Raw genomic sequence first — 26,799 nt, 5'->3', positions numbered from 1 at the left:
ATCAGACCTCTGAAAAGTATAAGCATGCATATGTATTCAGTACTTGGTTTGGGCCCCTTTTGCAGCAATTACTGCCTCAATGCGGCATGGCATGGATGCTATCAGCCTGTGGCACTGATGAGGTGTTATGGAAGACCAGGATGCTTCATTAGCAGCCTTCAGCAATTCTGCATTGTTTGGTCTCATGTCTCTCATCCTTCTCTTGGCAATGCCCCATAGATTCTCTATGGGGTCAGGTCAGGCGAGTTTGCTGGCCAATCAAGCACAGTACACGGTATACTTTTCAGAGGTCCGATATTGTTCTATTCTTCAATCCTTGTCTTCTTGGTTCCATGTAATATTCTAATTTTCTGAGATTGTGGATTTGGGGTTTTCATGAGCTGTACGCCATGATCATCACAATTATACCAAATTAAGGCTTGACTTATCTCGCTTTGCATGTAATGCGTCTGTCTCATATATCAGTTTCACCTTGTAATTTGCATTACTGAAATTAATGGACTTTTGCACGATATTCTAATTTTCCAAGTTTCACCTGTACAGAAAAGGTCATGAACAAATGCAGATGGTCGCTCTCTGATCTATTATGTTATGCCAAAATAATGAACCTGTGAAAGGAATGTCAGAGATGGTGTCCCACCTCCTTTAGGAAGCCATTGGACACAAGGAAAACCCAGAAGCAAGCTGTGTGAACATACACAAAAGAAAACTTGGAGAAGAGAGGGGAGGGGCTGCTTCCCTAATGCTGCGAGACTTTTTCAAAGTGGCTTCATTCTCCAAGAGCTGAAAGCCCTGTGTGTAAAAGCTCCTTGATCCAGAAATATGCTAACACCTTTGTGTTGTGTTTACTAACTTTTCATCAGCTTTTGACTCTATTGATAGATCTAGATTGTGGGGAAAGCTTAAGAGGACTGACATTAAAAGAAGGCTTCTCAGGTTACTGATTGAACTGCACTCTAATCTCACGGCCAGGGTAAGAGTGAGACAAGAAGGCCCGATCTTAGGGCGGGGTGACTGGGGTGGTAGACCGCGTTTGGAGGGGCCCTGTTGTGCCAGCGAGCGGCGGGCAGCCTTACAGACTGCCTGTGCACTCGGCTCCTGGTGGCAGTGCGCATGGCGGCCACTGTGCCTGCCCACCACCACCACCATGTGCGCTTGCTATATGATATAGTACAGGCCATGGAGTCTCAGAAAGTTTTCTCTCCCTGACTTAATAGGTGCAAAGTCTTGATCTTAATATATACTGACTAGTATTTTTAAGCCCATTAAAATAACGGGCGCTAGTACCTTTTTTCTTTTGTTTCCTGTATTCCTTCTCCCTCTCTCTCGCTCTCCTTTCCTTCCTTTTTTTTCTTTTTCCTCTCTCTCTCTTTCATTCCTTCCTTTTCTCTCCCTCTTCCACTCTTTCCTTTCCTTACTTTCTTCTCTCTCCCTCTCCCTCTCTCTACTTTCCTTCCTTTCTTCCACCTCTTCTCACTCCCATCTTTCTGTTTTCTTTCTCTTTTCCTCTTTTCTTTCTTTAACGGGCTTGCTCTTTGGGGCTAGCTGCTCCTCCCTCCCTTCTGTTTTTTTTTTTTTTTTTGTCCTTCTCCCTCACTCCTCTCTCCTTTTTCTTTCTTCTTCCTTCTTTCATTACTTCTCTCTTTCTTTCTTTTCCTCCCTCCCTCCTTGTTTCTTTTGTCCTTTCCCCTCCCTTCTCTCTCTTTTCTCTCCTTCCTTCTTTCTATTGTCCTGTCTCCCTCCCTCACTTCTCTCTCTCTCTCTCTCTCTCTCTCTCTGTCTTTGCCTTCCTCCCTCAGTCCTCCCGATCCCTCCCGATCCCCCTGCTGCCGTCTCTGCTTTCTCCGTAGTCCGTTCTGCGCCCGCCGTTTTTCTCCTCTCTGTGGTCGGCGCTAGAAGGAGGAGGAGCCCACCCAGGAGTAGCTCTCTCTCGGAGCCGCCCGCTTCATCGTCAGTCTGCCTGCTGTGCTTCCTCCTTTCAGGCGCGCTTTTAGCTCCTCCGGCCGTTGCCTGCTCCCGGACCTCCATGGCCGGCCGTGGTGGGTTCCCTCTCTCCCCGCCGCCCACTTCCTCCTCCCACACCGCTGCCCATCGTCACCCCACTGGTCCTCTTTCCCCCGCCCGGCTTCGCCTCCCGTTCCCTCCGTCTCTGGCAGGGCCGAGTGTGGCTGCTGCCGCCAGTGGGCCCAGTCCGCCGCCAGAGGGCCAGGCCCAGTCCTCTCCCCACCGCCGCCGCCATTGGCCCCAGTCGCCCTGCAGTGGCCACTGCCGCCAGCGGGCTCAGTTCCCCCGCCGCCAGTGGGCCCAGTCTCGCGGCCGCTCGGCCGTACCCGCTGCCTCTGCCCTCCCCGATCCCAGCTTCTCCCTCCCCATAGTTCCTTCTTGGCCCACTGCTCCCTCAACATGGCCGCCATGTCCCTGCGGCCGTATCTTTCTCGGACGTTCTGGGCATGCACTCTGCATGCGCTCTAGCCAAGAAAGACACGGGCAGGGACACGGGTGCACAGTCAAGCTCTTTATTATAGAGGATGATATGGCACTTATAGCTTGAGTTGAGATTGGGCTTAGAAGAATGCCGGTCAGATTGGCTGATTATTGCAAAGAGAAACTGAGGATCAACTACAATAAAATCAAAGTGGTAGTTTTTTGTACCAGTAGAATCACAGATAGACGATTAACACTCAGCAAATAGAACAATGCTTCTCCTTTAAATATTTGGGTGTCTCCTTTCAGAAATCTTTATCTGGGTCAGTCCATCTTATTACAGCCCTATTAAATGCACAACGTACAGTGGGGATCATTTAAAAATTCTTCTTCAATGGTGGTGGTAGGGAGGTCAATTAATAGTTCTTCCACTCAAAATATTCAGGGCAAAGTAATTCTGCAGCTTTTATATGAGGAAGAGATTTGGGGATGGAATGTGCAAGTGAGTGAGAAATTAGAAATAGTTCAAAATAATTTCCTGAGGAAAGTTCTGGGCCTTTCCCCAGGCACCCCTGCTTCACATCTAAGAATGGAGGCAGGGCTGTCCTCAATCTCTGTAGAGTCCATCTGGTACAGCTAAAATATTTTAAAGAAACTTGACAACCTTCCAGAAGACCATCCAGTTAAATCATGCTATTGGCACTACCAAGAGGGGAATCAGTGGGCAGATATTCTATCCCATATTCTGCAAATGTACTCTCTGTCTTCACTAGAGGAATTGAGTGCTGGGGTAAGGGAAAAATCCATGATTTAGCTCCTTGAGCAGGATGCAAGCTGAGATGCTGGTTTGGTCCAAAATTAAAAGTTCTCCCTATGGTATCCTCACTTCTATCTTAGTTTGCATTTTGCAAACATTATTTAGTAAGGATTTAACCTCGTCTAGTTTAGCAGAGATAGATGAAAGACGCTGAAACAAACAAATTAAAGTCTCTGATGTCAAAACAGACAGTTTGAGATAGGGGTCTGAAATTAATTGAGTGACCAAAGGTGATTTAACCCAAGAGTCTTTAAGAGAATTTACTAGACTCTCCAGTGAGTCGGAGGCTTGGGTCAAGGAGGCCACTGAAGGAATTTCAGTAGCTCTAGTAATACCCTCTTGCATCTCAATAGCCTTAAGGGAGGTGTTCAAGTGTATATCATTACCCGAGGAGTCTAATAAGTTTGTTGTAACAGCACTTACATTCCTCCGCTTCATCATGAAAGAATCAATCTTAGTCTGCTTTGAGAAGGGTTGATTAGAAGCCTTCAAAACCAAACAATCTTCTCTACAGTAGTCCCAAGGAGGGTTTCTGTTGCACTTCTTTCTTGTCCTAATGAAATTATTATTATTATTATTATTACATTTATATCCCGCTCTTCCTCCAAGGAGCCCAGAGCGGTGTACTACATACTTGAGTTTCTCTTTCACAACAACCCTATGAAGTAGGTTAGGCTGAGAGAGAAGTGACTGGCCCAGAGTTGCCCAGCTAGTTAAACGTGCCCTCCAAATCGTCAGGAACACTCAGAAGAGCCAAATAACAAAAAAAAAAAAAAAAAAGAAAGAAAAGAAAAGAAAGAAAAAGAAAAATAAAAGAAAATAGAATGAAGTAAAAAACTATTAAGAACAACTCAGAACAGAATATATCCAGTATGACTAAGATAGGAGCATAATAAAAGTTAATACTCAGTCTATCTGCAGAGCTGGTGAACAAAGGCAGCTTCACGACGCCATCTTAGCTCCTCCCAGTCCTGGTATCCTCACTTCAAGAAAAACAGAGCCACACTGCAGTACCTATTCAACATCACCCGCTCACCACTAAGGAAGGCATTTACCAGTTTACGCTTTCACACCATGTCCTCGGCATATCTTGAGGGTAGATATCACAAAGTTCCCATGGAACAGTGCCTCTGCCCCTGTGGTCAGGGCAAGTGGAGGGCATTAAACATTACATCCTACACTGCTCCTTTTATGGAACAATAAGAGAAAAAACACTGCTTCAGATTAATGATCAGGGGTGGAACCACCATTGAGCGGTAGGGCTCAAAGAACCCAGGCCGCCCCCCCAAAAGGGCCACATGAGATGCCCCGTGCCCATGATGTCATGTGCACGTGGGTATGGCCTGATAGCCAGAGGGCCCACCTCAGCCCTCTGGAGCTTATTTCCAGCCAGCATTTGCTGGCTGGCTGCATTATTTCCCTTCTTGTGCCTCCAGCGCGAGAGAGAAATTGAAATAATGCAGGCAGCCAGTAAACGCTGGCTGGAATTAAGCTCAGGAGAGCTCGTTGGGAGCTCTCTGGATCCTGGGCATGCCCTATTTGCACATGATATCACATGCAAAAGGGGTGCATCCGGGCTCTGATGATTCTGTGCAAGCTCTCCAGAGCTGGTTTACAGCCAGTCTTTGCTGTCTGTCTGCATTATTTCCCTTTTTCTTCCTCACTGGAGGGAGAAGAAAGAAATAATGCAGCCAACCAGCAAATGCTGGCTGGAAATGAGCTCCAGAATGGAGAGCTCACTCTGAGCATTTCTGAGCCCTGGACACACCCCATTTGCACATGACATCACAAGCATGGGGTGTCACTTGTGCATGCAAGCCATGTGCACGGCAGGGCTGCAGCGGCAGGGCAAAATGAGGGCCACTGTTACTGATAAATTGATGGATTCTGAAACAGAATGTGTTAATTAATTGCTGGTGGATGTGTTTCCTTATGTTAGTTATCAAGTGGCCAATTTTGCTTTATTGTCTTTTAAATTAGTTAGAGAACTGTATCTGCTAGCCCTGCTACACACCTGGCTAAGTTGTAGTTCCAGGATTAGCTCTCTTATTCGAGTTTTACCCATCAGAGCTGTAACTATAGTTAGGTATTTAGGATTATATCTCTCTTAATTCTCATGCGTGCTGTTTAGCTAGTTATGTTTTTTACAGTTGTCTTTTTTATGTTGTCTTTTTCTTGAAGCATGATGTATTAGCTATTATGTTTTATGTTGTTTTATAATGCTTTAATATGTATGTTACGACCTGTGGTTACAACAATAAACTTACTTACCCAGGGCCACTCTCTCTCAGCCTATGCTACTCGATAGAACTGTTGTGAGGATAAAATGAGAAGGAAAAATCATGTATGCTGCCCTGAGCATCTTGGAGGACGGGTGCAACAGAAATGAAATAAATTAGTGGGTAAATCTGATTTGATGAAATATAGAAGGACATTACTGGAAATTAAAGGGGAAAAACTCATCACATTAAATTATGGACAGATGTTGCAGAGACTGGCACTTAAGGACTGTTAAGTATTTGCCAAATATGTCTTTATTAGTCATCCTTTATTAGGGATGTGCACAAAACCACCTGGCCTGGTTCAGTTTTGGCCCCTTTCGAACCCTGCCGATTCGGTCCGGTCTGGGGGGGTTTGACAAGCAATTAATTTGATTTTTATTTTTAAAAAACACCTTACTCCCTCTGAGGGCTTCTCCAAGGTAGCGTGGGTGGGGTCAGTGGAGGTTCCCCCTCCCCTGCTGGCCTCCTGGGGAGTTAAAACCTGCCCAGTTCAGGCACCTTTGGCCCTTTCCGGCCTATTCCCTTGCACAGCGGCCATTTGGGAGGCCGCTGCACCTGCGCAGTGGGACCCTGCATGGTTGGGTCATGACCCAGGCCATGCACGGACCTACTGCACAGGCATGGTGGCCTCCAAATTGGCCACCATGCCAGGGAATAGGCTTGGGAAAGGCCGAAGATGCCCAAACCAGGCAAGTTTTAACTCCTGAGGAAGCGGGGGGAGGGGAACCTCCGCGGACCCCCAGCCACCTTGGAGAAGCCCCCGAAGGGGGTAAGTTTTTTTTTTTAAAATGCTCATCTAACCCCCAAATGGGGAGGGGGGAGTTTCGGTTTGAGGTCAAGCTGAACGGGGGGAGGGGGTTTGGCTAAACCCTGAACCTTCAAACCTGTTTGCACATCCCTATCTTTTATTAGGGGTGCTGCTTATAATAGTGGCCACCAAACCTTTTGCCAAGGATTTCAGAAGTCAAGTCCAAAGTATGACATAATGTTCCTTTATGACATAATGTAACTTTATGACATAGGCAGTCCTTGCACTGCCCCTAGTACAATGAGATGGGGAGCAGGCAGCAAACAAGGGGTTGAAAGAGGAGCAGCTGTGCAGAGCCAAGCCTCTCAGCTAGAGGTGTGCATGGAACCATTCTGGGTGGTTCAGTTCCAATTCAAAATTATTTTAAATCAAACCACCAGATTGCAAACCAGATCGTTATAACCTGCTGGCAGTTTGTTTTGTGCACTCAAACTGGGTTTAACTAGTTTGGCATGGATTGACCCAGTATGTGATGCTTATAAAGGGGATTCCGGTAAGGATTCCCATTTACAAGCAAAGGGGGATCCCTAGCAACTAAAAGGGGGTTGAAAAGGGCATGCATGGGGGTGGGTGGGAGGTCACCTTACATAAGGCAGCATGGTGGCAGTGGCGGCTCCTAAGTGGTGGCTCCTCTAAGCCCTATTGGTGTTCTCCCCATCAGCATGAACCAACAGAGGTCTGAACCTGGGCCTCAGCAGTCCATGCTGATGTGGGAATGGCAGGTGGGGCCTAGAGGCACTGCCGCCAGCCCACTGCCACAGCATGTATGGTGATCTCCCACCCATCCCTTTCAACCCCCCTTTAGTTGCTAGGAATCCCCCTTTGCTTGTAAACGGGAATCCTTATCAGATTCCCCTTTACAAGCATCCCAAACCAGTCGAACCAGGCCAAACTGGTTTGATCCAAACCAGGCCCAGTTCGAACTCAGACTTGCCCCATTTGGGGGTGGGGGGGCTGGTCCAGTTTGAGCTCAAACTGGATTCAATTCAAATGAGTTCTGCACACCCCTTCTCTGAGCCATCTAGCTCCTGCTCCAGGGTGCCACAAACTCCTGCTCTCTGGCAAATATTTATTCCAAAGACTGATCATTCAGAACTTACACAGTCTAATTCTTATGGGAGACAAGGGGAGTTGCAGCACTGCAGTCTTGTAAGTATATCAATAACATAATCAAAGCTTTCTATAGACTAACAAACAAATAAGCATATGAAGCTGCCTTATACTGAGCCAGACGATTGGTACAGACTGGGTGCAGATCAGACATACTGGGTACAGACCATCTAGCTTAATATTACTTGCACTCACCTGCTGGAGCTCTCTAGCAGTTTAGACAGGGGTTCTTCCCAGCCCTACCTGGAGATGCTGCCAGGGACTATTAGAAACACACACACAAAACCTTTCCAATGTGTTGAAAGACTAATTTCCCTTATTATTTTCCTGTCACTCCTCTAATGCAGGCATGGAAATCCATGGCATGTTTTCTTTTCTTTTCTTCCAAAGGATCTAGGGCTACTTTACAGTGCTTCCCCCCACCTTTTTCTTCTTCAGGGTTTCATCTCCTACGAAAGCTCAACCAGTTGCCAGGGAGACTCAAACTGCTCCTGGATCTAGCTGGATGGCTTGCTTGGTCTGGGAATGGATTCTCACCCAGAAGCCTATTGCAGTTAAGGCCCTGCATGCTGAACTTAGTGTCCCCATTCACGTTGAGGAGGGTGGGGCAAGAAGAAGACTGGCACCTGGTGGGGCCTGAGGGGGAGAGAATGCAGTGGGTATAGTTGACAAGACAGGAGGGCAATGCCTGCAGTAAAGGGTGGGGTGCCTGCACACTGCACTATGGTGCATTTCCTGAGGCCATCGCCTCATCTTGCTTCAATGAAGAAGCTGCCCCTGAGAAAAAATGTGAGCTGTACCATCCCCATATTTACAACTATGTTAAGCGTACAAATCTTTGCAAGAGCCCTCGCCTCCATCTAGATCCACAAACCAATTAGTTTACTTATTTAAAATATTTGTACCCCGTCCAGTTAAGCTAGAATAATTGGATTTGATATACCACAGATTCATACAATAAAATTTTTGCCAAAGAAAGCAGCCTCAGTTTCTCCCAGATACACACCTTCACTGACAAATATATCATGTGAGACCAGCAATCAAGGATAATCTGTTCGGCAGTCACTTCTGTGATTGCTGAGAAATTCCTCCTGCCACCTACATCATTGCAATCAGGGACCCTGTCGCTGTCCAATTCACAATTGTCTGATCCACGTATTATGTTCAATTGTGAATGGTCAATGCCATAAAATGCTGGGTATGCTCACATGGACAAGACATGCATTGCGTGAACCCCATCACAATTTTATCACTAGGAGAAAGGGCTGCTTCATGTTGCAGAACATTTTAAAAAACTAACTCCCAGGTATGTGTTGGGGAGGGGGCAATTTAGTTCTTCCTTCTGTACCATTTTTGTCACCATAATACCCACAAGCTGATTTCCCAACCATTGGGAGCGGGGAGGAAACAGGGGCTCCTGCAAAGGACAATTTTCTTACCTACAAATGGGAAAGCAGGTGGAGGAGTGAATTTAATAGCAAAAATGGCTTGTAAGGAAAGAGTTAACAAGTCCTTCTGGGGTGGTGGTGGTGTAATCGGTTTCATTGGTCTATTCCTAATTGGACCCACCCACTAGCCAGAACGTCTTAATTACAAGAGCAGATCAGCAATGGAACCAATTACCAAGGAGGATGTTGGGTTCTCCCTGAAGGTCTTCAAGCAGAGACTGGGCTAGATAAGGGGTGGCCAACCTGAGGCTTTCCAACTGCTGCTGGACTACAACTCTCATCATCCCCAGCTACAGTGCTAGGGGCTAGATGGCCTTCAGGGCTCCCTCCAACCCTTCATTCTAGGATTTTGCTCCATCTGTAGGCAGCAAAAAGTGTTCTTGGTAGCAGCTCCTCACAGATCATACATTGCCTTAAGAAAAATAATTTCTCCATCTCACACTCACACCAGAATTGCTGGAATACTCTAATTCACCATGTACAAATGGGGCTATGAATTTGTACAAATGGGATTCACCATGTACAGTGGGGGGACCTTTTCCTACTCTGCCCTATGTGCAATGCTGCATTTCCTTAATGGAAACAACTGGATTAAACTGCAGGATTATCATACACTGCTGTTTCTCAGAAGCCACCTAATGGCACAGTGGGGAAATGACTTGACCATGAGGTTGCCGTTTCGAATCCCCACTGGTATATTTCCCAGACTATGGGAAACACCTCTATCGGGCAGCAGTGATATAGGAAGATACTGAAAGGCATCATCTCACACTGCGCGGGAGATGGCAATGGTAAACCCCTCCGGTATTCTACCAAAGATAACCACAAGGCTCTGTGGTCGCCAGTAGGGATGTGCACAGAACCAGCTGGCCTGGTTCGGTTCAAGGCTGGATCAGCCTCAACTGGGTCAGTTTGGTCCGGCACCCCTTAGAACGGGGGTGGGGTTCGATTAGGGGGGTTCACGATCTTTAAATTTAAAAAAAAAATTTTTTTAACCTTTTACTCCCCTTGGGAGAGTTCCTGGAGGTGGTGGTGGGGCTCCACAGATGTCCCGCCCCGCCAGCCTTCTAAATCACCCCCTCGCCTGGTTCGGGTGCTCTTCGGCCGGTTTTCGGCCTTCACTCAGCGGCCCGGTGGCCATGTTGGGGGCTGGGTGCCTGAGCACATGGCCTCTGCATGACCCCCCCGCCACCTCCAGGAACTCCCCTGAGGGGAGCAAAAAGGTTTTAAGAAATAAAAAATGAAATAAAAAGAATTTAAAGATTGCGAAGGCCCCGAACTTCGGGGGGGGGGTTCGGTCCGGGTCCAGACTGAACCGGGGGGTGGGGGGAGCTCGTTCAACCCCGAACCACTGAATCTCGAAACTGAACCCCTGAACCCCCAAACTGGTTCACACATCCCTAGTCGCCAGGAGTCAACACCGACTCAATGGCACACTTTACTGTCTCTCAGCCTACACATACACACACTTACTTTGATATGGGTATAACAATGAACTGTATTACAGGCTTCCAATCCCTCCCCTTACATGAACTAAAATCCAGGTTAGAAAGTTATGCTGTTATACTAAAATCCTGATTCCCTCTCCCATTGCCCCTGGGCAGCTGTCACTTCTGGTCTGGAGTAGAAAGAAAACAGCATCAAAAGAAAGGAATCTTATATCCAGATAATGGAATTGCCAGTCTAGGTTTCTTAAATGTCTATGTTTATGAGTAGCAATCGTGGCTGGCTGCTTCTCTTCATCTTCAGCACGGAACAAGGCAGTTAATAATGTAATCAGTCCCTGTAATCTTTCTCCACCCATCATCTCCTTCCCATTGCTGGGGCATCTTGGTACAAGAGTCAACTCTCAGCTCCCTTCCACAAGATTTGAAGCGAGAGGGGCCAGCTCAGCCCATAACGTGCACATCACTTCTGATTTCAGCTTTCATCAAGCCTCGTTTGTGGTTATATCATATTATTATTATTATTAATTCGATTTCTATACCGCCCTTCCAAAAATGGCTCAGGGCGGTTTACAAAGAGAAATAACAAACAAACAAACAAACAAACATATCATATGCCAACTCTGCAGTACCCATAGCAGCAGCCTGAAATGATACAGCCTAGGAAAATGTTCCTTGGCCTTCCAAGCCATTTGAAACAATATCTAATCTTAGAATGCTCTCTCATCTCAATAGCCCCACCCTCTTTCTAGATGGTATTCATTTGTGATGGAATTCAGAGAATTAGTTTCAAACAGTCTGGATCAAGAGCCTTGTTCCACTGTTTGGGCTTGTAGAGAGAGCAAGTTTTCAGGAGGGAAAAGGGGGGACAGTTAACTTTCCTATCCTCCTGGAACTTTCTCCTACTTTGGTATACAACACTATATTGCTATATAGCATGTAAGGAAGAATATCTGGAAAATGGAAAAGGAATTAATATGTCTTTTTCCTACTTCTGAAACTCACTTAGTATAATATTTTTAAGCCTCATAAGCATACATCTCCTTGACTCCAATCCCCTCTCCAGGATAGTGTTAAAGGAGCAAACCAATTTCTACCCTTCATTTCCCCCCTTTCTCCAACTGACACTGTCAATATTCTGTGCCTCAGAGCTCTCAACATTCTGTAAGTCCAAGAAGTCATTTAGCATAGATCCTTATTGGTTTTTTAAGAAAACCAAACTAGTAGAGTTAACTGGGTTGCCCCCAGCTATACAGAAATCACTGCTTTATTTCTGGGTGGCTCATTTTAACTTCCAGATTTGATAGGCACTGGGCCACCCAAGTCTGATATTAGAGGGACCTAAGGGGATTATGATATTTCTGCCCATTGAAAAAAGAAATCCATGAATAATGCACAAGTGTTCAAAAATATTGGCTTGCTTTAGACTTTACCTCCGTCTGAAGTGTTACCTTTCCTAGTCTTTAATTACTGGAACTAAAGGATTGTGTCTGGGTTTCCTTTGATAGTTCCAAGTTCACAAAGGTGTTTGACTTCACAGCTTAAAGAGTAAAACCTTTTCTACTGTTTTATGGTCTTCAGTTATTTGAAATGAGTCTTTCAGAGCCTGGCATTGTCTTTTATGTCTCGCAACAGCAAAACGACTAGAATTTTCAATTAAAATTGATCCATTCTCTCTATGTCTTCCCACCCCACCCCCTTCACCCCATATCCACTCCTATCACATGTTATCTGGATGCTTTCTGCTTACAGGCAGAAAAGAGATACAGTAGTGGTTAATTGTAGAATATGTCTCTATCAAAGAGATTACAGACAATGGTAATTTACCCCATTTTATGACTCCCTATAATGGTAAATAGAATTACCACAGTATGTAATCTAATAGAGCTACCCAGTTTTTCCTTCAGATCTATTCAAATTTTTAGAAGCAAGTAAAGGTATGATATTTTAGTAGTAGAGAGATCTGTCAAGAACCGTTTCCTTCCCCTTTCCTCTGGATTCCACATTTTTTCACAATAGTGTTTAAGATATGTGTTTTGAAATATTCTTTTGACAAAAGAATAGATGAATGTGCTATACAAGTGGACCTTGTTATTTGCAGGGGTTTCGTTCCAACCAATTTCTGTAGATAACAAGTCATGGAGCAAATGGGAACTGAGGGGTTAGGTTCCTGCAGGGCCAAAAAAAAAAAAAAAAGGTCAGAAAATGTCAGCAATAAAAGAAATAAAGTGCTGTACTGTGCTCCACAGGTCTCTTGCTTTCCAGCAATGCCCCGCCCCCAACCACCAATTGGGCCAATTTCCTATGAAAAATCATGGGGGATCTTTTTTTCTAAAGGAAGAGCCACAAAATGGCTCCTTTAAACAAAATGGTGGGCAGAAATGACCTCAGAGAGCATTTCCAGCCACTTAGGTACTGTGGCTATGCAGGATTTAATGCTTGATATCTGCAGATATCAAGGTCGGGTGCCTATTCTCCGGCCGCATAACCACAAATAGCAGTACCGCGATTAATGAGATCCACCTGTACTTGGTTGGACCAACTAGTGATTCCATCTGTTTTGTAAGTGTAGGAGCTCAGAGACTGCATTGTGAACTGGGAAATCCCTGGTTAAAATATCACCTCGGCCATACTCACAAGGTGGACTTGTCAATCTCAGCCCTATATCTGCCATACAATCATCCCTTGCCAACCACAGATTTACCAACTGCAGTTTTTAGTATATGCGAATGGGAAATAGTGACAGGTCTTGCCAACTGTGACCTGAGTATCCGTGTTTGATGAAGGGTTTTTTAAAGTGATTTTGGAGGAGTTTGGGCTATTTGGGCGGGTTCAGAGGTTTGATCTGCTCATTCCTCTTGGTGGCCCTTGCTAACCCTTGCTGAACTTGCTGTCCCTTGCCAATTTAAAATGCCTTCGAATGATATGGATTTTCAATCTGCTCATTCTTCTTGGTGACTCTTGGCAGTTTTACAGGATTTTTGTGTGATTTTGAGCAAAAAAGTTTTGTATTTTCCCCCCTTTATTTTTAGGTCTTTTTGTGGTCATGGCTCTCCTCACCCCCTGTTTCCCATAGACACTAATGCCTCACCAACCACGAATTTGCCAATGGTGAGGTTTTGCCAGAACAGAACCCTAGCATTCGGCAAGGGATTACTGTATCTCTATTTATTTGTGGAAGTTCCATCACACTTTCTCATGACCAAGAAACATCCAGGGTTGCCAACTCTGACTGAATCTATTCCTGGAGATTCCCCGCACTTCCAATATTTTTCACAATATCAAGCCATTAAAATATCCAAGATATGTAGAGAGATAGGATATGTAGATTCCTGGAGACTCCAGGCCAGTCCTGGAAGATTGGTAATTAGGCCTGTGCTTCAGTGCATGTGAAGCTGAAACATCCACACCACCCGTTTAGAGCTCTGCAAAGGTAGTAGCGCTCTCTCTCTCTCTCTCAATCTCTCTTTTTAAAAAGTGCCAACAATTTGTCCAATCCACTTCAATTTAAAGATACATATCCTTCCCACCCTGCCCTACATCTCTGCTCAATACCTATGGCAAGCCAATCCCTTAATATTCAAGCAGGCGTGGTGGGGGTGGGGATAACCACAAAAAGGAAATCACTTCATACCTCCATTACTAAGGCTAAGCTGGGCTGGGCTGGCTGGGCTGCGCAGAGGGTCTGCAGAGGGCTCTGGTGCCGGACACTCTCTGCCTGCCTGCCTGCCTGCTTGCTTGACTGTTAATTTCCTGAGCTTCAGGCTTCAGAGAGGCCTGTATGGAGGCCTTTCTAGAAGCCCGGCCCACACGCCAAACAGCTGAGAGGCCGAAGAGATAGAGCTCTAGCAGCTTGCCTGGGAGCCTTTCAAGCTGCACACAGACACAAAAGATTGGCTCCGGCTGGGCTGCGGGGAAAGATAAGTGCTTGGGACTGGGGGAGAGAGGAGGGCAGGCTGCACTGCAGTGTGCCCAGCCTGTGCCAGTGAGGGGCTTGGGGCAATTTATTTATTTATTTATGTTTACATTTCATATCCCATCTTCCTCCACGCAGCCCAGAGCGGTCGGTGTACTACATACTTAGGTTTCTCCTTACAACAATCCTGTGAAGTAGGTTAGGCTGAGAGAGAAGTGACTGGCAGAGCCCACCCAGCAAGTCTCATGGCTGGATGAGGATTTGAACTTGGGTCTTCCTGGTCCTAGTCCAGCACTCTAACCACTACACCACACCGGTCTCCCTGCCCTATGGGTGGCCCTGCATGTGGGACACGGCAGGAAGTGTGCATAGGGAGGGGTAGTGTTTCCCTTCCTTGCACTCTCTGTGCACACATCCTGCTGCATCTCACACATTTCCCTAGCCATCACTGGAGCAGTATGAAGCTCTACTTCCAGTAAAGGAGCCTGCCTTCACTAAAAATGCACAGCATTACACAGAGTATTACACATGTCTCTTGCCTTTACATGGTTCCAAAGGGCTGGTGCAGATTATTCAGCTTTGCACACACAAGCACAGGCCTAGTGGCAACCCTAAACAGGTAACAGAATTGAGTCATGCAGACAGGAAAGGGGTTGATTCTCAATGGCTGGAGTCACCAGGTTTAGTTCAATGTGCCCCAAGCACACTCTTTTATTTTCTACCATATTCATGAATTGTTGGGGAAATTAAGCTCTGGGTTTGTCCCCTGCAGAAGCACCTTTTAAAAGTGGTGATTCTCATATTTTTTACCGGCAGGCGGGCGGGGGGGGGGGGGGCAACTGGCCCTTATCCATCCCCAACACAGCATTCCTCCAGTAGCTGTTGGTGATATCTATCTTATGTTTCTTTTTCAGATTGTGAGTCCTTTGGGGACAGGGACCCATTTAAAAAAAATTATATCTATGTAACTGCTTTGGGAAATTCTGTTGAAAAGCATTATATAAATATTTGTTGTATTCATATTTGGAGAGACTATGGTGAAGAGGGCAAAACTTGCCCTCTGTGATGAAATGGGCTTGGGTTTTTATGTGCTTACTTTGTGTACAACTGCCCCTGTCTGCTTTAATTCTTAGTAATGCTGCCTCCACTCTTCTGTGGGAGAGATTGTCTAATTTTTCCCCTGTTCAGCCTAGGACAGGGGTGAAGTCAATGTCATATTTTTAAAATGTCTCAAAACGTCTTAACATAGTGTGTGACTTCGAACAGGCAACATGGGTAAGGCCGAACTGAGCAATCGCAGCACGGAGCACAAGCTTAAAACATCTAAAAATCTATAAATATAAAAGGCTAAGGACATATATGGCAAGCCCCACCCACACAGTGCTTTACCAATTGGAGGTAACAGAGCAGAAGTACCATGGTGATTGGTCAGTGGGGATTCCATATGCAGATAGGGAGGAGAAGCCTGTGAGAGCAGAAACACCGTGGTGATTGGGCAGTGGGCATTCTATATGCATATAGGGATGAGGAGCATGTGATGGTTAAGGTCAGTTGGAATGCAACCGTTACTGGTCAGAAGATGTGCTTGATTGAAGAGGAGAGAAAAACAGTGGGCAGGGGTTGGAGAAAAGGGGGGTCATGAGGGAGGAAAGAGCTTCTTCAGGAGATGGAGGCTGCCGCTGTGTGAATTAGATGAAGAAACAAGATCTGTTAACTCAGGAAGGAAGAGAGAGAGGAAGGGAAAAAAGGGGAGGGGAAGAAAGACAGAGGGGAAGAGCGAACAGAGGAGAGAGAGAGAAAGAAAAAGAAGGGAGGGGAAGAGAGAAAGACGGAATGGCGAGGGATGGGCCCGGGCCTGTCAGCAGCCTGAGGGAAATGAGAGGTTGTGGCAGAGCGGCAGCAAGGAAGGGCCCGGTCAACCACTGCTGCTGCTCCTGTAGGGAGGAGCAGGAGCAGGGTTCGGGTAAAGGTGGGGAGGTCTCTGAGGTTAGGGGGCTGCAGCTTGACCAATTGGCACTAGCAATGCCACAGCCGTGACCATTGAGGGGGTGAGGGGGATGGAAGCAATGGGATGGAGAAAAGACAAGGACTGCAGTCATAATTTTAAGCACTGTCCTTGGTAATACGATAGAATTTGTGAGCCTGCCCTATTTGTATTGATGGTCTGGTATTTAGCACCATTTGAGTCTTTCCTGACTGACACAGGAAGGTAATCATATAGAAAGCAGGTTGGCTACATGACTAGGAGATACCCATACACAGGGCTGAACACGAGCTCAGACAAACTCAAAGTGTAGTTTAGAATAAAGAAAGCTCAGGCCTTTGGGCTAGGGATGTGCAAAAAATTTCGGGCACAGAACGATCTGTGCCCGAAACGAGCAATTTCGGGTGATTCGGGGCCGAACCGAATCACCCCCGATGTCCCCCGATATTTTTCGGGCCCGAGCCGAATCATCCGAATTTCGGGCATGAAAAATTCGGGTGATTCGGTCCATGGTTGATTTTGGGGGATTTTTTGAAGTTTTAGTGACTTTGGGGCAGTTTGGGGGCATAGCATGGGATCTGGGCAAAAAGAGTGGGGTGGGGTGGTAGTGCCTAATGGGTGCAGGCTACCACCCCAATTTCAGGGGGATTGGGCAAAGGGCTGATTTTTGGTGAATTTCTGAAGTTTTCATGTCTTTGGGGCAGATTGGGGCAGAAAGTGGGGACTGGGGCAGAATAGTGGGGTGGGGTGGTAGTGCCTAATGGGTGGAGGCTACCACCCCAATTTCAGGGGGATTGGACAAAGGGCTGATTTTTTTGAGAATTTTTGAAGTTTTAGTGACTTTGGGGCAGTTTGGGGGCAGGAAGTGGATCTGCCCCAAAAGAGTGGGGTGGGGTGGTAGTGCCTAATGGGTGCAGGCTACCACCCCAATTTCAGGGGGATTGGGCAGAGGGCTGATTTTTTGGGAATATTTGAAGTTTGGGTGTCTTTGGGGCAGATTGGGGGCAGAAAGTGGATCTGCCCCAAAGGAGTGGGGTGGGCTGGTAGATAGTGCCTAATGGGTGGAGGCTACCACCCGTCCCCAATTTCAGAGTGATTGGGCAGAGGGGTGAATTTTGGTGAATTCTGAGGTTTGTCTTCATAAGGTGAAGTGTGCTAAATTGATTACTTCCTCATATTCATAGTAATTGAGAGTGTGAGAAAGTGAAAGTGGGGTCATGAGAGTTGTCTAATTGAAAAAAATCTCATTTGCTATGATAGAATGAGAATTCACACCTCAGACGTTTTTTCTGAGGTGTGAATTCTCATTCTATCATAGCAAATGCACTGAGGGCACTGGCAGCCCTTTTCAGTGGTGGCCTAGGTTCCTTGAATCGTACTATGCAATGGTGGCTCTGCCCTAGTATACTTCCTATCTGTACGCTGCATCGGGGGAATGACCCGATAGTGGAAGAGCCACACCCCAGCCCTCTTGATTGCATTTCATCCAGTGTTTGCTGATTGGAAGCATTTATTTCCCTTTCTCTCCCTCGCTGGAGGAAGAGAAAGGGAAATAAATGCAGCCAGCCACCAAAAGCTGGCTGGAAATGAGCTTGGGAGAGCTCGAGCGGCTCTCCCAAACCGAGGCCATGCACCTTTGTCTGTGACATCATGCGCATGGATGTAATGTGTGCAGGCAATTGGGCCACAGACCCTTTGGGCAGGGGCTGCCAGCGAGAGGGAAATGGGGCTACCCTTCTGCTGGCTACACCACTGAAGTGTACTACTGTACATGTATTGAACATGTGTGAATACACATACCCAAGTGTATGTACATATATGCACTTGCAGATTGTAAGTGCATTGAACATGGCATGTGAATAAGGCTAGAGAGTGTGTGTTGCAATGTTGGGAACTAAAATATCATTAAGTTTTTCATGCATAGAGAAGTACAAAGCCAAAAATGTCTTTAAAAAATAGATCCCAGGCTTGATGGTTCATTTGGCTGTTCAAAGAACAAAGAAGTTGCCTAGACAGACTGTGATGAATCAATTATAGCTTGTTTGGCTGTGCCCAGAAAGGTAGCATGGGATTCACATTTCAAGCCATTTAGAAATGCTAGCTAGGCCAATACATCAGAAAGTGACAGCTCCAAAGATATATATATTGGAACCACCATAAGAGGGCCTTGCTTAGATTTTACCCACAAGATAAGATGATATCAAATTTGAAGATTGCTCTGATATTTACTCCATCAAACAGAAGCAATAGAAATGATATAAAGTGAAACAAACTAACTCCCAGTCTTTGCTTTCCCATTTTCCTCCCCAGCATCCAAGCAAAGACTGAATTTCCTCATCAAACCTTAATGGTGCAGAAATATCCCTGACGACAGCAGTCTGAGCAGCGCACTCTAATTTATTGTATTTAGGGCTATAAAACCATGTTTTACTGCCGAAGATAATTGTATCTGACACTTCCATCACATTAACACTCTTTAGGTACCATGACCTTTGGATGATCATGGAAGCCCTAATTTAATAATTTAGGGATCATGTAGGGTCTTGGCAGGCCCAAAGGAAAAGGAAATGTGGCATGAAAAATAATCCTTTTTCACTTTTGGAAAGATTTGCTGATTTAATTTTTCAGGTGAACTTTGGCCGTTATCTAACATGCATGGATTTGGCACCATATACCAAGAAAAACTACTCTTTTCACAACAGTTTTCAATATTTCTAAGATGGGCATCTGCACTGGTGAAACTTAGGAAGTATGGATCTGATTGGTTCCTATATAGAAAAAATGAGTTCCCTGTGTACATTGCTCTGAAGAGAGCAGGATGTGAGTTAGATAAATTAAATAAAGAGATCTGCAACATGCAGTAATCTACATGCATTGTGCATGTTATTTCCTACTTGGAAGTGCCTTCCATGTAGGAATATCTGAACATAAAAGTCAGGCTTTGTCTGCTTTACATGTATAAGGGCTCAGGTTCAATCCTGGCATCTCCCATTAAAAGGATCTTGGAAGAACAAAAGCCATAAAAGACCTCTGCTTAAGATCTTAAAATGCAACTGTCAGAGCTGAAAATAGTGAGCAAGATGAACCAATAGTCTGACACACTATTGATAGCTTTATATTATCTTATTTCATACCAAAATTAACATACTGTAATGGACAGCTGCAGGAGGCTTGCACTCTGAGAGATTATACACTCTAATATTCTATTAAGAGTAACTTAGTATATTCATTTTTTTTTAAAGGAAAAGGGTCCAGAAGGCACAGCATAAGGCCATTGTTTTGAAGGATGAGAACATTCCCCTCTTATGATATTGAGTATAACAAAACACTGAACAGAATTTTTGAAGCTTCCCATGCAATACGTTTCATGAGGTATTGTAATATATGCATAAGAAGAAATCAATTATTTATGATGAAGCAAACATAAACAATATCATTTCTTGGTATTACCTATAAAGTCTAATTCATCTGAGAGAGCATGTGAGGTGTACGTGTATATGTGCGAGTTCGGTGAAATTGCAGACACAGGTAAAATACAGGGCAATACTAGCTGCTGAAATGAACTCTGTGAAATTAGTGAGAGAGAAGCAACTTGCTATTGGGCATAGCGTGGAAAGGTAATCTGTCAATACAAAACTAGCTTTCCCTGCATGAACAGTCATAGATGTTCAGCCTCCTAGACAGTCATAGATGATGAGGCTCCCCTCCTTGTCATTACCAGAGTTGTGCCATTTTCGTTTAACTAGTGTTTTCTTCATGTGACTGCAACCAAGTCTGACCATTAACAAGGTGAAAAGATGGCAGCTGCACTTCTTGCCATTATGGCTGGATCAGATGGGTCATACTTAAGAAGTAGGAAATATTAAAAGCAGAATGACCTGAAGCAGAATTAGCTTCATTCCCCATTTCCCCTCAGGGTTCACACATATATCTTCATCTCTTGATCACTCTGTCATGATGGCTAATGAATGTGAATGGTGAGAATACTACTGGTAAAACCTACATATGATCCCCATCGCTCATTGAGGTCATCTGGAGAGTTCCGTCTCCAGTTACCACCGGTACATCTGGTGGTGACTTGGGACCGGGCCTTTTCTGTAGCTGCTCCTGGTCTATGGAATGCACTCCCAGCAGATATCTGCAGTTTAGGCTCACTGTCGGCCTTTAAGAGAGCCCTAAAAACCTATTTATTTGGCCTGGCCTTCCAAGGCTTGTAAAGTGTTGTTGTTTTTAAAAATATTTTAATCGGTTTTAAATAGTTTTAATCATTTTTGAATTGTTTTTATATTGTTTTTAGCATTGTGTTTGAATTGTGGGTTTTATGTCTTTTTAAAAAGTTGTTGTACACCGCCCAGAGCCTCTGGATGGAGTGGTTAATTAATTAATTAATTAATTAATTAATTATGTCCTCCTCACCTCATCTCAAATGCAGTGTTCTTTAGTGGCGTAATTTCACACACACAGGCGCTTGCAAACAAATGTATAACCTGCAATAATCATGCATGGTGTGAACCAGGCCCTAATGACTATCAGCTGCATACATGGATAGACTCCACTAAAAATTATCGATTCTGAGGTGACATTTGAACTGAATAATCAGAACATGCTATCTAAGGTCTGTGATGATTAATTCATATATACAAGCCACCATTTGCTGTTACAGTATCAAGTGGCAGAGCCACCGTCGAGCAAATGGATTCGAAGAACCCAGGCCACTGCTAATCAGGGGCCACCCCTGGTGCCCCAGCCATGCCCCCTGTGTCTGATGTCAGACACAGGGGGCATATCTTTGCTTGCAAATGGGGCTGTGCAGCCCCTTTTTCAGGCAAAATCCCTGGCCAGCACTGCGTTCAAGGCAGGGAGAGTCGCTCCTGGCCACGCTGCAAACACAGCACTGGCCGAGAATTGTGCTTGCAAATGGGGCCCCGCAGCCCCGTTTGAGAGCTAAACCAGTGCTGCATTTCACATAAGACACAGGGGCGGGGCTTAGCATCTGACATATTGGGGAGGGGGGCTGCGGTGGCGAGCTGGACCAAGGCTGCTGCTGGCCTCCCTCCGCCCCTGATCAAGTGATAAACATGCATGTATGATGGGACCCCAAATACCCCAGTTCTAATGGAACATAATAAGTTCCTGAAAACAATCAAGATACAGCAAGTTTCAGTGACCAATATATCTGCCTTTATCTTTGGTGGTTCTCTTTCTCAGCTTGCCCTTGGGCTTTAGTTTTGTGCATGCTGAAATGTTAATGAAGCAACTAACTACTGCTTGAAATCTGTGCACACACCTCTGTGCACAGCCAAATGATCCTTCAAGCCATGATTGCCAATTATTGTTTAGAGATCAAATACTAAGCATAGTTTGCCAGTCTGGACATCATGGCAACCTATGCTTAGCGCTAAACAGGAAACTGAGAAGGAAACTGCATGCATGGAAAAAGAGAATGCCCATGGCTTATTTCCAATCCTCTAAACCAGGGTTAGGCAACCTTGGTTCTCCAGATGTTGAGCTACAAATCCCAGCATCCTCAGCCACTATTCATTGTGGCTGGCGATGATGGGAGTTGTGTTCAGCAACAGCTGGAGAGCTGCACATCACCTACCCATGCTCTAAACCAGGGATTCTCAATGTTGAGTCCCCAGATGTTATTGGACTTCAACTCCCATAATCCCCAACCAAAGGCCACTGGGGCTGGAGATTATTGGAGTTGAAGTCCAATAACATCTTGGGACCCAACACTGAGAATCCCTGCTCTAAATCAAGCCTGCTCAATTTTGGACCCCCAGCTGGTTTTGGACTACAACTCCCATAATCCTCAATCACAGTGGCCAATTGCCAGGGATTATGGGAGTTGTAGGCCAACATCTGCAAGAGGGCTGAAGTTGAGCAGTCCTGCTCTAAACCATGGTTTGTAGTAGGCCAGCTACAGTATTGTTCTTGTCGTTGTTTTACTTGCATCAGTGTTGGCATGTTAAAAGCAAGCACCACGCCAGATCTATTGAGCCAAATTTGGAAGGGCGGTATAAAAATTCAATCAATCAATCAATATTGTAGAAGGACAAAGAAGGCGTGTGTGGATGCCACCCTCAAAAATTAATTGAGGGTCATTTGCAAGGTCACACATGGCTGCACTGCTTCTCTTTGTAAAATGGTCACATCTCTGAAAGTATTGAACCAATTTGGACATACAATTTACCAAAATATTAAATGGCACTGGAACTCTATTTTTGTCAGATGATTTGCTATAAGAGCTCAAGCAGGAAAAAATATTATGGAATATTATGGAATAAAATATCGCTTCAGGTCAGTGTTCCTTGTAAAATGGATTTCCAGATGTTGTCTACAACTCACGCAATCCCCAGTCAAATGGCAATGCCGCTAGGGATGCCTGGAGCTGTATTTGGGAATCCCTGTTACAGGGAACACTGCTTCAAACTGCTCTGCCCTCTTAACCTTCTCATGTAAATAATTCAAGCCTGTTGCATATTTACTAGACAATTCATTACATACAATTTGATGTATGGCATGTCCAAAGCCCCATTCACATGTTTAGTTCAACAACTGGACAATGAGTATATAGTCCACACACGTACAGATCTGTACACAGGTACAGTCACTCACATGTTATGCTGAACACAGGTACAACAGTACACTTTCTATCTGTATACAGGCTCACTTTTAAAATGAAGACAGTCATTCACACAAACACATGTACAAGTGCACAGACATTTATACACTCATACAGCATAATGGCTGAATCAGGCTCAAATCAGATTGATAATGGCTAAGTTAGGATGGGAAATAGGAGACACACCCATGTCCCTTAAAGCAGGTACAAGACAGAGGCACGTTTGACATGCACATCTGGATGCAAATGGAGACAGATAAATATGGGCTGTACACAGCCATCTAATGGCACACTGGGGACGTAACTTGCCTAGAGAGCAATAGGTTGCTGGTTTGAATTCCCGCTGGTACCTATATGAGGCAGCAGCTATATAGGAAGATGCTGAAAGGCATCATCTCATACTGCGTGGAAGATGGCAATGGTAAACCCCTCCTGTATTCTACTAAAGACAACCAGAGGGCTCTGTGGGCGCCAGGAGTCGACACTGATTTGATGGCACAACTTTACCTTTACCAACATATTAAATTATGTGAAGGAACAAGGCTAACAGAATAAATCAGCACCTTATTATAATTTGCATAAAGAGTATATGTAAATTCTTAAGCAACCGGTTTGCAATAGCTGATAGCGAAGTGGTTCTCATGACCAGGTGGGCAGGGTAGTGGGCAGACTGCGGGGAAGGCTGCAGAAGCCCACCTTCCCTGCAGGTAATTGCCAAGGACTGTCTGGGTGTGCACATCGCACACCCAGACAGTCTGCCACTGCCCCAGGGAGCATAGAGGTTGGGATGCATTGTTCCAGCCCCCAGAAATCCCACAATTTCCAGGGGCGGAAATCCCACAAGTGTGAGGTGCATTGTGGGGATCTCCTCAGTAATGGGAGCGTGCCTGTCAGTGCTGGCTGCTATGATCAAATAAACACAGTTAAGGGAGCACTCACTCCCTTAACCCCATTTAAGAGGTGGGCTCCCTAGGCAGGTTTGCCACTGAGGTGCCACCGGGAGCCAGTCAGGCACCTCAGTGGCCAACCATGTGGCAACCTCAGTGGCCATGTGGCACCTAAGTGGCAAATCATACCACTTCTAAAGTTATGTATGTATGTGAGTTAAGTAAGAATGCACCAAAATCTTGAGACTCGTACATAAAAACTTTAGTACTGTTGTCTTTACATAAGGTATAATAAAGTCTGTTTTCTACCAATGTCATGTCTAGTCCTCGCCATAGATGACCTAAAATATCACCTGGTGAGCCTGTGGCAGCCAAGCTCATAAGAACAACCTCAGCATCTATGATGTTTCCTGGGTCTCCTGTGTCTGCAATACCCTTTTTTAGGACTCCCCACCCCCCGCCCTTAGAATATTATAAGTCATAAAATGCCTTGCACTTCTGATTATGCTGCCACCACACAGGCTCACTAGGTGATATTTTAGGTCATCTATGGCGAGGACTAGACATGGCGTTGGTAGAAAAGAGACTTTATTATACCTTATGTAAAGACAACAGTACTAGAGTTTTTATGTATGAGTCTCAAGATTTTGGTGCATTCTTACTTAACTCACATACATACATAACTTTGAAGCTAGTATTTGGGTATTTGACAATTTGACAGTGGCTGGTATGGTTGGTGGTTTAGATAATACTCTTGTATGTTACTGAAGTATGTTCCAGTTGATGTTCTTGAAGATGGTTTTAACAGACTCTGTTGTTTACTTGCTTTATTCTGACTTATTTTGTTTCCAACAACAGAGAGATTAACTGTTCCACTCGGCCACAGAGGAAGAAGAAGGCTGTCCTTTTCTCAAACAAGAGCGCAATGAAACCAGCTCTTTTCTCTCAAAGAGCAAGCAGGCACTATCTTATACTGACCTCCTCTTGAGAATCAGGCACCAAATCTCACTAATCCACTAATGACAGAATCTGAAGTGTCATCTTCTCTCCATAACATTCCAAACAGGGTTTCCTGGACAACGCAGGGGCTACTTTCCTAAAAAGCCCTGGCTGCACACCTTATATTCTGTTACTGTTTTAGTGACCAAGCCATACTTACCAGATCCTTTATACATAAATAAACCAGAACTTAATGTATTTCAGGCAGTGGTATATTCAGGATAAATAGCAATTTTAAATGCTTGTTGCCACATCTTTGCCTGGTGATTAGGAAATGTAACATGTTACTCGATATCATCTTTTGTTGGAAGTAGCATCTGCAGATCCACCTTACTTTTGGTAAATAGTTGTCTTTTGGAATGATAAATGGCTTTGTCATCTGGGGTATCACCCAAGTGGCACAAAAACATATCTCAGCATCTGAGTAACACTCGTCTCATCCAATACCATTATCTGAATCTAGTCATTCTGCATAGCATATTACTGCTGAAAAAGGCACAACATTTCCACTGAACCATTTATAGAGTTAATATAAACTTTGAGTTGTTCCTCTAATAAAATAGTCTAAGACAAGGACATTTTCTCTGCAATTTCAATCCAAAAAGTCTGTTTTCTTCCCCCCATCAGTGAAAAAAACCCTGAATATATTAACTGTTGGCAGGGAAAAAGAGGAAGAAAATTTATAGACCAATTTCCCCCCCTTTTGAAAACACGTCTCTATTTTTTGAAGGGGAAGTTTCATCTATAATTCACACAAGCCACCAAATAGAATGGCACCCTTCCTTGAAATGATTTCCCCATGGTTCAGTGCCTTCCCTCTTTCTGGTGAGATAACTACCCCTTAAAATGCTGCCTATTTGCAAAAGCATAATAATATAAAAACATGAAAGCCAGATGTGGTCTATGGAAATGTTTGGCGGATTGGGGGGGGGGCATGAAGCATAGGTTTTCAGGCTTACTTTGTGGGTGCATCCATAAAACCCCTACATTTTGTTATATTATCATGAGGCCAGTGCCACACTATGCCAGAGCATACTATACCAGTGCTATACGAGAGCTGGTATAGTACAGATGTTTCAGATGGCATGACTATTCCTCGGGGGCTGGAATGTTCTTAACTTTAGACCACTTCTAAAGTTAAGAACATAGGGAGCGGTCTTAATACAGAGTCAGTCCATTGTCTGCACTGAATGGCTCTCTAAGGTTTCAGGCAGGAGTCTTTCCTAACTCTACCTGGAGATGCCAGGGTTTGAACCTGGAACCTGCTGCATGCAAATAAGATGCTCTACCACTGAGCTACAGCCCTTCCTATCAGAGATATTCTATCCTTAAAATAAATAAAAAATAAAAAGCAGGACTTTATACTAGATATGCATGTCAAAGGCACCAACCCCTTTACTGCAAAAAAGCTTGAGTCTTCTCCTAAATAATTCCCAGAAGTATTGTGAGATATAAAACAATTAATATTCTTAACAGTTCCTATTTTAGTCAACTTTAAATGCATCTGAGGACATTCCTTTGTACCTTGTTGAATGTCACCCTCCCTACTGAAATCTCCCACCTTCGCCCAACACTGAAATCCACCATGGCATCCTGGTGTGAGCTGGGCACCAAGCAGTCTCCAGTTCAGATCTGGATTCTGCCATGAGTTCTCTTGGTGGCCTAAGGCAAGCAACTTGCTTTTAACCTCAGCCCCCACATCTGCATAATATTGTCACATACTGCTGACCTACCTGGAAGAGCTGTTGTTCAATTACTGAAACAATGTACAAGAAGTGCTTCTGTCAAGAAGAGCTATATAAAAATGCTAAGCATTGTTGTTACTCTCACATTTCATTTGTTTTGCCTGCCTATTTTGCATACATGTACTCTTTCTCTCTCTGGACTTGCAGACTAAGGGGTTTAATACTTCTTTTGTAAAATAATGCTGAAGATGCACAATTGCACCTGTGACTAATGCAATCCTATACACCTCAATGCCACCTTCCTTGTTCAATTATCAGTATCAGCCACACAGAAACTGTTGAGCTGGCAGCACTCCTGGATGCATC

The 26,799-nt window shown here is 44.8% G+C and overlaps 1 long non-coding RNA gene across 1 annotated transcript; it reads left to right on the top strand.

Annotated features, from left to right (window-relative positions):
* Positions 1 to 15,839: 15,839 nt before the first annotated feature.
* LOC128350739 (uncharacterized) lies at positions 15,840 to 26,566 on the top strand. The gene is made up of 4 exons (XR_008319431.1): positions 15,840 to 17,379; positions 18,545 to 18,714; positions 19,477 to 19,606; positions 24,608 to 26,566. It is a non-coding gene; the product is annotated as an uncharacterized LOC128350739 (long non-coding RNA).
* Positions 26,567 to 26,799: the final 233 nt, after the last annotated feature.

The sequence above is a fragment of the Hemicordylus capensis genome, chromosome 3, assembly GCF_027244095.1.
Source record: "Hemicordylus capensis ecotype Gifberg chromosome 3, rHemCap1.1.pri, whole genome shotgun sequence".
Lineage (NCBI taxonomy): Eukaryota > Metazoa > Chordata > Lepidosauria > Squamata > Cordylidae > Hemicordylus > Hemicordylus capensis.
The sequence above is the reverse complement of the archived record's forward strand: the minus strand, read 5'-3'. Positions and strand labels throughout refer to the sequence as shown.